At 40.5% G+C, this 9,599-nt stretch overlaps 1 long non-coding RNA gene across 1 annotated transcript; it reads right to left on the reverse strand.

The window, feature by feature from the left end:
- Positions 1-242: 242 nt before the first annotated feature.
- LOC108498955 lies at positions 243-6,460 on the reverse strand. The gene is made up of 3 exons (XR_001875359.1): positions 6,382-6,460; positions 562-688; positions 243-363 (listed from the first exon to the last, which is right to left on the reverse strand). It is a non-coding gene; the product is annotated as an uncharacterized LOC108498955 (long non-coding RNA).
- Between the last annotated feature and the right edge of the window lie 3,139 nt (positions 6,461-9,599).

Raw genomic sequence — 9,599 nt, forward strand, 5'->3', positions numbered from 1 at the left:
GTGTGCAGTTTGAGAGATATAAGTAACGATATAGGAAAAATAAAAGCCTGTGTTTTCATTTTTAGGAGCCTAGAAAATGCTTCTATGTAAGTTTGTTGCTAATGCAGAAGAGACACCCCTCTGAAGGTCGAAATACTGTGAGTTTCAGGCTGTTTATTTAGAAACATAAACATGTATTTATTTTAAAATAAAACATGGGCTTCCTTTGACACAAAGTCGTCAAGTCTGCTGTGTGTCTGGATTTGATTTTCAATTGAATCAGGTTCAGTTTACAATATAACAATATTTATCAAATGTGTTTTCCTGAAATGTCTTGTGTTTTTGATGAGGAAGATAGATGGGTATACACTGTCAGAAAGTTCCCTGTGGGAAAAAAGAGTGAGATATGATTAGAATGATTCAGGAAAGAACAGTGAAGAAAGAAAGGCAGGCTCAATTCTGTGGGAGCAAAAGTTTGTGGAAGAAGATAAAAAGGTGATGCAGGCAAAAGGAAGACATTAAAATTAATTAAAGAGTTTGGATGACAAATATTGAGGTTTGGGCAGGAGAGATGTTTCTTACCTAAATGATTATTCCGAACCTAATGAGCTGAGAATGAAGACCTCAGAAAAAAGCAAAGACTGCAGTAGCTGCATTGATGGAGAACAGGTGGCCAAATGCTTGAGGTGGATGGTCCATGTTGCTAGTGCTGCAAAAGAAGAAATCAGAGAATTTAGATATGCCTTAGATACTTTGAATGCACAGAGGAAGAAAAAGAATAATCAATTAACAGATATTTTTAAGTCAGAAAAAGGCCATTCCTGTCCCAATGTATATTTCATGCATAGAACTGCCCTTGATCCTAATCAACAGCTGTTGTACCCAGTTCCTGTCTGAGCTGCAGACACATCTTAGATGGAGATGTCAACCGATGATGAAAGAAGGTTGGAGAAAACAGTGGTGATTTTTTTTATTTATTTTTTATGCAATCTTGTTGGAAAATCCTACTGAAAGTTGTATTTGATTTCTCTGATCTTGCCACACATTGTTGTATATGAATATGCCAGATATGAATGAAAAGGGCACCTCTTGTTAGATTCGGCTTCTGGATGGCCACATGGAGATGTGACAGGAAAACTGGTCAGAGGTCAGTTCAGCTTTTGGGAACTGCCAGGTTTGGGAGACAGAAATGAATGCTGAGTGATTGCTTGTCATCAAATGAAAGCCCAGACATGTCAAAGGGGTGAAATGAGGACAGGTCCTGGAGGGATATGACATGTGTTCAAGAAGACACAGCAGTTACGACACAAAACAACATAATGAGGGCTCAGTGAAATCACTGAAGGAAAAGAGGACACTTTGTCATGACAGACAAATAAGACCCATCCACCAGCAAATAGACACATCAAGGTGGTTTTTGATGGCAACAGAAGAAATTAGACTGCCAGGGTGCTGCTCCATTGCTAAATAAAACAGGGTAGGCATTGATCCCCAGCCGAGAGTTTAAATGGCAAGGGATTGCTTGTATCCACACAACTCCTCCTACCTTTCCCTCAACTCACACTGCCTTCAGGGAATGGTCCGAGGCAAGTGCTCTTCCTGAACCTGCCTGAAAGGTTACAGCTGACATTCTAAACACACCAGAGCAAGTTTGTGCTAACAATTAAAAGCCAGGAACAATTGCAGTTAATGTTTAAGTTTGTCATGGCCCTGTTTGTTTGTACTAATGCATCTCACCCAATGATACAGGGCGTTGAGGCCATTAAATATGCAAAACAGACTGTGCCATCAAAGTTTGAATGCAGGAAGAAGGGCTCATACATTCAAAGATGGGGGATGAAGGCTATGTTCCTGCTCTACTTGGGAAACAGGCATGAATATGACAGGCATTGAATAGAGAGGAGAGAATTAGGCTGAAAATGAGCCAGTCAGAAACCCTGGAGTGATGGGGTCAAGGGGACAGGCCAAAGACATAGAGAGATCAAGGGCAGGGGAGACAGCTCTGAGTCAGCAGCACTGGAAGGAAATCAAGTGAATGTCTCTGTAATGGCCTGGGGTCCTTTTATGTCATCTCTTTGCAGTGCTAGCAGCAGCAATATTTGCTTTAGCTGATGTGGATTTAATTCATGTGCAGCTTATTTCTCTCTCTGGGTCACTCTGAAACCTCAAATGGAGGGCGAGAGTGTGTATGGGGAATTGCCTACAAATTCAAGTGGAGTAAGAGGAGACAGTAGGGTCAGTCCTGGAGGTTGTGGGGTGGAGGAAGCAGCAATTGCTGCCTCTCACCCTCATCCCTCGACTAAAGTTGAGCTCAAGGGTAGGAGTGAGACATGGTTGGTTTTTTTCCTGAAATTGGAGCTCTGGACACTGTGACCAGAACAGTCATTGAGGGACTTTTACAGTAGCTTGTTAAGCTCCTGACTGGCACATTTGCATGGCTGTGTAGGTCACTACAATATTTGTTTTCCACTCATCTTCCCTTTTCTGAACCCACTGAAGTCCATTTCCTCAAGAGGTGTTCCCCAAGAGAGTGCTCTCTGATAGCAAAGAGATCTCACAGGAATGGATTGAAGGGATGGTGTGAGAAGGAAAGGTCTCCTTTTTTACTATATATATCGCCTTTGCCTCTTGCAGACATTTTGACAAAACTGCCACAATTGGCTTCTATAAATGTGATTTTAAAAAAAATACTGAAAAGTTAGGACCCTGGGGGAAAATGCTAAGATCTGGTTTGGCAAATTTTGTGGGATTAGGAAGTAAATTTTTAGAAAGATATGAAGATTCTTATTTTGACAGATAGACATATGTCTGTCGAATGGGATTGCAAAAGGTTTTAATGGAAAAATTCATTCTATAGGAAGGGTTGGAGTGTAAAGTGAGACTGGAATAAGCATTTTTATTTGAATGCCATTCCTACAGGGTCAGTGTCTGATATCCATGGCAAAGAAATTCTGTGGCTGACAGAAGGGCTGTCAGAAAGGCTGACACAGAAGTAGCTGGGCTTTCTCAAAAGGGGGTGAACCTTTCAAACATCTTTTTGGCTGATTGTAGGGATAGGTACAATTTTGAGAGAATTTGTGATGGAAAGCTAGAACTCGATTTCAATTAGGAAGACTGTAAAATACCTTCTCAAATGGGTTAGAATTTTTTTCCCCCTTCCTTCTGCATTTCAGAGAAAGTTGCAGGGAGAAGCTGTGAGCAAGCTCTCTCTTTCCCTGGTATGCAGAGAGACAACATGTCTGCAGACATGTACAAGGCCTCCTCTGACCAGAGAAGATGGGGGAGGAGAGAGAGAATATACAAAAAGGGCAGTGCCCTTTTTCCCCTGGGGGCCTGGGGCATGCAGCATCATTAAGAAGTGGTCCTTTCGTCTGAAGTAAACCTCTTTTTAATCCTTCTACTGCCTTGGCATTCTTGGGAAGAATACCTGTGTATGCTTTACCTTACACTGATGCAAGATTGTGGAGGGTAGTTTCAGCTGGCACGTATCACTGAATGGAAAATGACAGCAGCACTGCAGAATGGCTAAATAGGTGGCTGAGAATAAATTGGTCAAGTAATACCAATAGTTAGAAATGTTGGTAAAGAGCGAACAGTTCAGGATGAAGGCTTAGGTGAGTCTGTAGGGACAGTATCAGCAAAGATTCCTCTGACTCCTCTGCTTGTTACTGTCTGCATTCTTAACATAATTTTGCAGCTCACATTCCCTGCTGAACCTCCTCCTACTTCATAACCCTTCCATGATGACACCAGACTTTGGCCAAGACTAGATCTACGGGTACAAAATCTGACATGGTTGAAAGGAAGCTTTGCAAAGTCTATTTCTGAGCTCCAGTGTGAGGCTCCAAAGAGTGACTGATTACCTTCCATGGCCAGTAATTTCATAAGGCACTCTCTGCTGTAGGTTGTTGGCATAATAATTAGTTAGACTGAATTCGACTTGGCTGATTTATAATAGGAGAAGACAATAAAGTATTTTGGCTCTAGCTCTGGGGTCATTAGTTTTTTAATTGCCAAGGCAATGCAGAGCTGTCTCTGATAAATGATTTCTTGTTCCCTCTCTCTTTCTCTTTAGAAATATCTCATTTGCTAAGTGGCTGCCCCACTCTTGAAGCTCAGCCAGGTAACAACAGAAAGAGATTATATTGAAGTGTTCATATTAAAAGTACTCGGAGCTAAAACCACTGTCAAGGGCTTGTTCAAACTCAACTTCGGGGGCCTGATTCCATGAAGGATGGTTTTGCTTCCTATCCAGAAACCAAATATGAAGCAACATTTACAAAACCCAGAAATTTCTAGTACCAGAACAGAGAATGATAGTCCTACTTCATAGCTAGGAATGAGCTGTGTTCGTCTGTAAAGACATTAGGGACATGGTTTAATGGTGGACTTGGCAGTTCTGGGTTAACACTGGGACTCAATGATCTTAAAGGTCTTTTCCAACCTAAATGATTCTATGATTCTGAGAATGACCTTTATAATGAGGTTATTAATTTATATTATGGTTCTGCTATGGAAACTCCTCTCTAAGGTTGAAAAATATTTTATATAAAGAGAGAGGAATGAATTAGTATTACTGTTGCATTCTGTGGGCCTAAGGATTTATGTAAAGCAAGGTCTGTAAGGTGAAGTAGAGGTAGTGTCTCTTAATAGACTTACCAAGAGAGACAGCCCTCCAGGCACAGAAATCCTGTCAAAAAATGACTAAACATATACTTATGCCAAAGAGTTTCCTGCAGAGCTGTGAGGGTACAAGTGGATAGATGGAGTGGAATGGGACAATGGACTCAACATAAAGTTGAGGCTATTTTATGGCTAAGCAAGGACTCTTAGGAATGTCTTTAGGGCATCACCCACCCCCCTGGGAAAAGAGGTTCATGCCTTTCTGTGAATTGTAATAATACTTACAACACTGGTCTCATTTTGTATTTAACATTCCTGGTGTGATGAGAATAGTAGAGAACTGTGGTGCCCTGCCTTCCTGCTCTTGCTTTTCACATCCCCATTGCTCCCACTTTACCTCATGGCTGCCTAGTTTTTGATCTCCTGTGAAGGAACTGGCAGTGAAAGCTCCACCAGTGAAGTGTTTGAAGGACAATGAGGGATGCAGGAAATAGGGAGCTGTGCTACTTTTAAGCAATTCAGCTGCCTCTCCCACACAAATATTGTGTTACTGCCCTGCTGGTAACACTGAAGGAGATCAGTATATCATTGTGCCTACTTGCTTTCAGACTGGACTTGACTGTTTATGACCAGGCTGCCTGGACTATCACTCTATATTCCATGAAAAAGGAACCCTCCTTCCCATCGTCTTAGATCTCCTGTGTATCAGAGTCTGTTTACCTTAAAGTCGTTTACCTTTTTCTGGGTCCCATTTTTCATTCACAGCAGTGAGACCTTTTTGTAATGTCTGAATGTAAGAGGCCTGAGGTTAATAACCATGGATACTTAGGTTTCCTTTTGGATTTTGATGTGGTCAATCTGACAACCATTTTCCTTCTGGAATAATTGTTCAAATTATTTACTTTTTTTTTTTCCATCCTCTGTCATATTTTTAGGCTACCACTGTCTGTGTTCTTGCAATTAATTTGTCTTTCTCCAGCTGCTCTGATTTTCCTTCTCTGCTTTTCTTCTGCTTCCAGACACTGAAGAGTTAGTTCCTAGGTCTGACACAGCCATGTAGTTAATGGATAACTTAAAGGATTCCCTAGACACTGAATTCCTCTTTATCATTCATTTTACGAAGTAAGTTTTAGCATCTTTTAGTAAGGTCCATTCAAGTACTTGTTGAAGCCTAGGGTTTAATTCCTCTAAATATGGGTTTGATGTTAATTTGCATTTACATAGTTTTTCCTGCTCACTAGATGGTCACCAAAATCAAATCCAAATAAAATTACTTTCACGGCTCTTTCTTTCTAAACTGGCTTTTCATCAACCTGCTCCAACTCCATGTCCCTGTGAAGCATTCCATATCCCTCTCCCCTACACATTTGTATATTTAAATTTTCCAGTTAGTTTTGTAGGAAAAGCCACCCTGCTAGAAAGTGCTGCAGTTCTACATAGACTGAGTTAAGACAAACTCTCCCAATCTCTAGCCATCATCCTATCATAGATTGCATCCCGTTACACCTATTTTTGAGCTGTCATCTTCAGTCCTCTTTGTCATCGGGGATAAAACAGAATAGTTCCAGTTGGAAGAGATCTGCAATGATCAGCTACTCCAACTTAATTACCTTTTTCTAATACAGAAAACACAGTGTATATCTAGTCTGACTTTCTTTAATTTATAATTCTAGCTATCCATAGCCTGGCTTTAATTCTGCTCTGATAGGAAGCTCATCTTATAAAGGATCTTTGCTTGACAGTTTGTGAAGTGAAATGTCAGCAGTTGGTGGAACATACCAGGACTTGTTTTTCCTGAGCACATGAAGTTTTCTTTTGGAGCTATTACAGAGACTGTTGTTCCACAGGGGGAACTTTGCCTTGCTGGAGTGTGTCTCTGGCAGTGACCCAACAATGCACTGTGCAACCTGCTCACCTTTGACAGAGCAAAAGTGGTACCTCGTCGTTGACAATAATACTGTAAGTCCCAGAGGATCAAATCTGTGAAGACTGACACAGAGCAAAAAGGGCAGTGTCCCTTTATTCCCAAAGGCCTTCTTATGCTGCCAGTTGGTTCACGAGAAAGTTCAGATCCACCTTCAGTGTTCGACCCTCTTTTGTGAATGGTTCATTCAGAACCAACTGTTTTCCAGTAGGTGCCAGATGACGTCCAGCAGCCCTGTTTTTTCATTCCACATGTTGAAGTATCAACCGTTCACTAGACGCTCATATCCCAAAATATAAAACTAAAGGTCTTGTTGGCCCTGGGTTTGAAGTGGATATCCAAGGGGGAGTAAACAGGGCTGATTGTCCTCGTGGTGTTTTTCCCTGAGGTATCTCACCCAGCCTTCTACTATTCTCACCTTCAGAGACTTCCTGAAGTCTATGCAATATTTTACTATGTCTCTTCAGTGCATTTCTTTTTGATAAACTTGTCTCACTTTGACATCATGCAGACTTTGTGTGCTCAAAATTATTCTTTCTTTCTTTGCTGTGCCCAATGCCGTGCCCAATGCTGTGCCCAGTCCTAATTCAATACCATCTCACAAATTAAAATAAAAAAAATAAAAAAAGCAAAAAAGCAAAAAACAAAACAAAACAAAACAAAACAAAAACAAAACACAACAACCAAAAAAACCCAACCAAATCCTCAGACAAACTCCCCTCAGAAAAAAACAAACCGAAAACACAAACCCACAACTCTTGGCACAGACAAAGTCAAGCAACCTTTCCTAAATGAAGTCTATTAAAACTTCAAATTGTTGCAATCCAGGAGGGTTTTTCATGGAAAAAGAAATCTTTAGAGCTATAGGTGTTTAAAATCGACACCTTGGCAACTTCCAGGAGCTGTGTACTGAAAGGGTAGGAAGTGACATATTACAAAATGTCTGTTGATGCTGTGTTGCCCCCCACCTTGTTTCTTGGAACTGAGGGACAGTTGGTGGCCAGGCTGATGGTGACAGAGAAGGGAGAAATTCACTTAGCTCTCCCCATTGAGTTGTTTTTGAAAATAACAAAGAGTATGAAGTAACAAATCTTTTCCATTTCAGGGAGAGAACAGAAGAGGCTCCAGCACCACTCTGATCCATGCCAAGAGAACAAGGGTTGGTGAAGCTTTGTCTTTTTGCTTCCCCTTTAATGTCTTACATGGCCAAAGATACCAAGGAAGATGGGATAAACTTTCTTCACTGGTATGGAACTGTGGCAGTAGCAGATTACTTTTTGTGGGATCAGATGGAATTGTATCTTTCCGTCAAGTTTTACTAATTTGACAGTTCCTTAGCAAAGTTGTAGGTCTGTGCTAACTTCCCACATAGCACTAGCTATTCTGACACATATAGAGCATTAAAAAAAAACAAACCAAAAAATAAACTACAAATATTATGAGTGAGAAGGAGGTATTGCTGAGATCTGATCAGCTCCATGGCTCTTTTGGCTGAAGAACTTGATTCCAGTGGAAGAGATTATTATCTCAGTGAGTCCTCAAGGAAAGAATCAAGTAATCAAACAGACTGAAACAAAATCAGCATCTCCAAAATTGATTTCCTTCTATGTTAGAGTCATTTTCCGAGAGGATGAGGGGAAGGTGGTGGATGCAGAGTTTTGGGGTTTTAGGAAGGCTTTTCATACTGTCACTCACAGCATCTTCTGGACAAGTGGTCCAGCTGTGGGATGAGTGGGTACAGGGTGCACTGGGTGAAGAACTGGCTGAAGGGCAGAGCTCAAAGTGTTGTAGTGAATCTGGCTGGTAACCAGTTACCAGAGGTGTTTCTCTGAGTTCAGTTCTAGGGCCAGTCCTGTTAAATACATTTATCAACAATCTGGATCCAGGAGCTGGATACGCCATGAGCAAATTTGTTTCCTCCTCTCAATTATATCCAAAGGAAGAAAGTACTTTGATAATTAAGTGGTTAAGATTGGTGATACTTCAAATCTACGGGAAGCTACTGAATCATTCAAGTGTCTACTGAATTGAATAAACCAATACATCAACTATGCCACCCAGGTGTCCAATCAAATAGTAAATTTGTGTTACTTTCCTTCCTACCTACTTTGCTTCATTGAATCGTTAACAGTGACATAGCTGTTTGTAAAAAGTATCTGGTGGAGGTGTTGCTTGATTCTTTATGGCTTTCAAACTGGTGATGTATGAACCACAACTCTATATTCAATACACTTTCAGGAACAGGCTCTGAAATATTTTTTTCAGGCTTTACAGTGAGACAAAGGTACTGAGGATGAATTCAATCAGAGCTGATGACAGCTGTGCATATCTGAAAGTTAGGTTATAGCTATGGGTCTGGCTTTCTTGGAGATCTGGTTCTTGGACATTTTTAACAGCAGTACACCTTCAGGAAGCCAAATAGTTTGGAACATGCCTTAGCGCTGTGAAAGCACAATGAAGAGTCTCTGTGCAAAAAAGCTGTAATTTTTCTATTTCAAAAAACTGAATATGTCTTCTCGCCTTTTCTGGCAAACACAGCAACACAACCTTCTATTTCTAACATCTGTATTTACTGAAGAAGAATGAAGCTGTAATTCCTGAACTGAAAGCTTTCTGTATTTTTTTCTTTTTCTGTATTTTTCTTTTCTTTGGTTTTCTAGAAGACATCACATACTCTCTTACTTTACTAAACCTATCTGGCAGGAAGTAATTTGCCTATCAGTCACTCAGCCGGCTCTATATTTGTGTTTTCAATGGAGACTTGATTACATAGACTCAGTGTGGGGTAGATGGTGTCTGGCTCACAGTGATATACTTGGAAGGATTCTGTATGTGAAAGTATATTCAGTGGGTGAAGAAGTGAAAATGTATGATTTAATTCCATCCTTGTTTGATTCAATGTTTGAGTAAAATGGTAGGAAGTGTTGACTGCAGATTAACACAAGCTTCGCTATCCTGGAAAATTCCATGGGGAGAACATCCATTCATTTGTCCTGCTCTCCTCCATTGGATATGGAAAGACTTTATTACAACAGTAACTGTGTTTTTTATATTAAAAAAACCAACACTGCTT

Source organism: Lepidothrix coronata, unplaced genomic scaffold (genome assembly GCF_001604755.1).
Source record: "Lepidothrix coronata isolate B3197 unplaced genomic scaffold, Lepidothrix_coronata-1.0 Scaffold67, whole genome shotgun sequence".
NCBI lineage: Eukaryota > Metazoa > Chordata > Aves > Passeriformes > Pipridae > Lepidothrix > Lepidothrix coronata.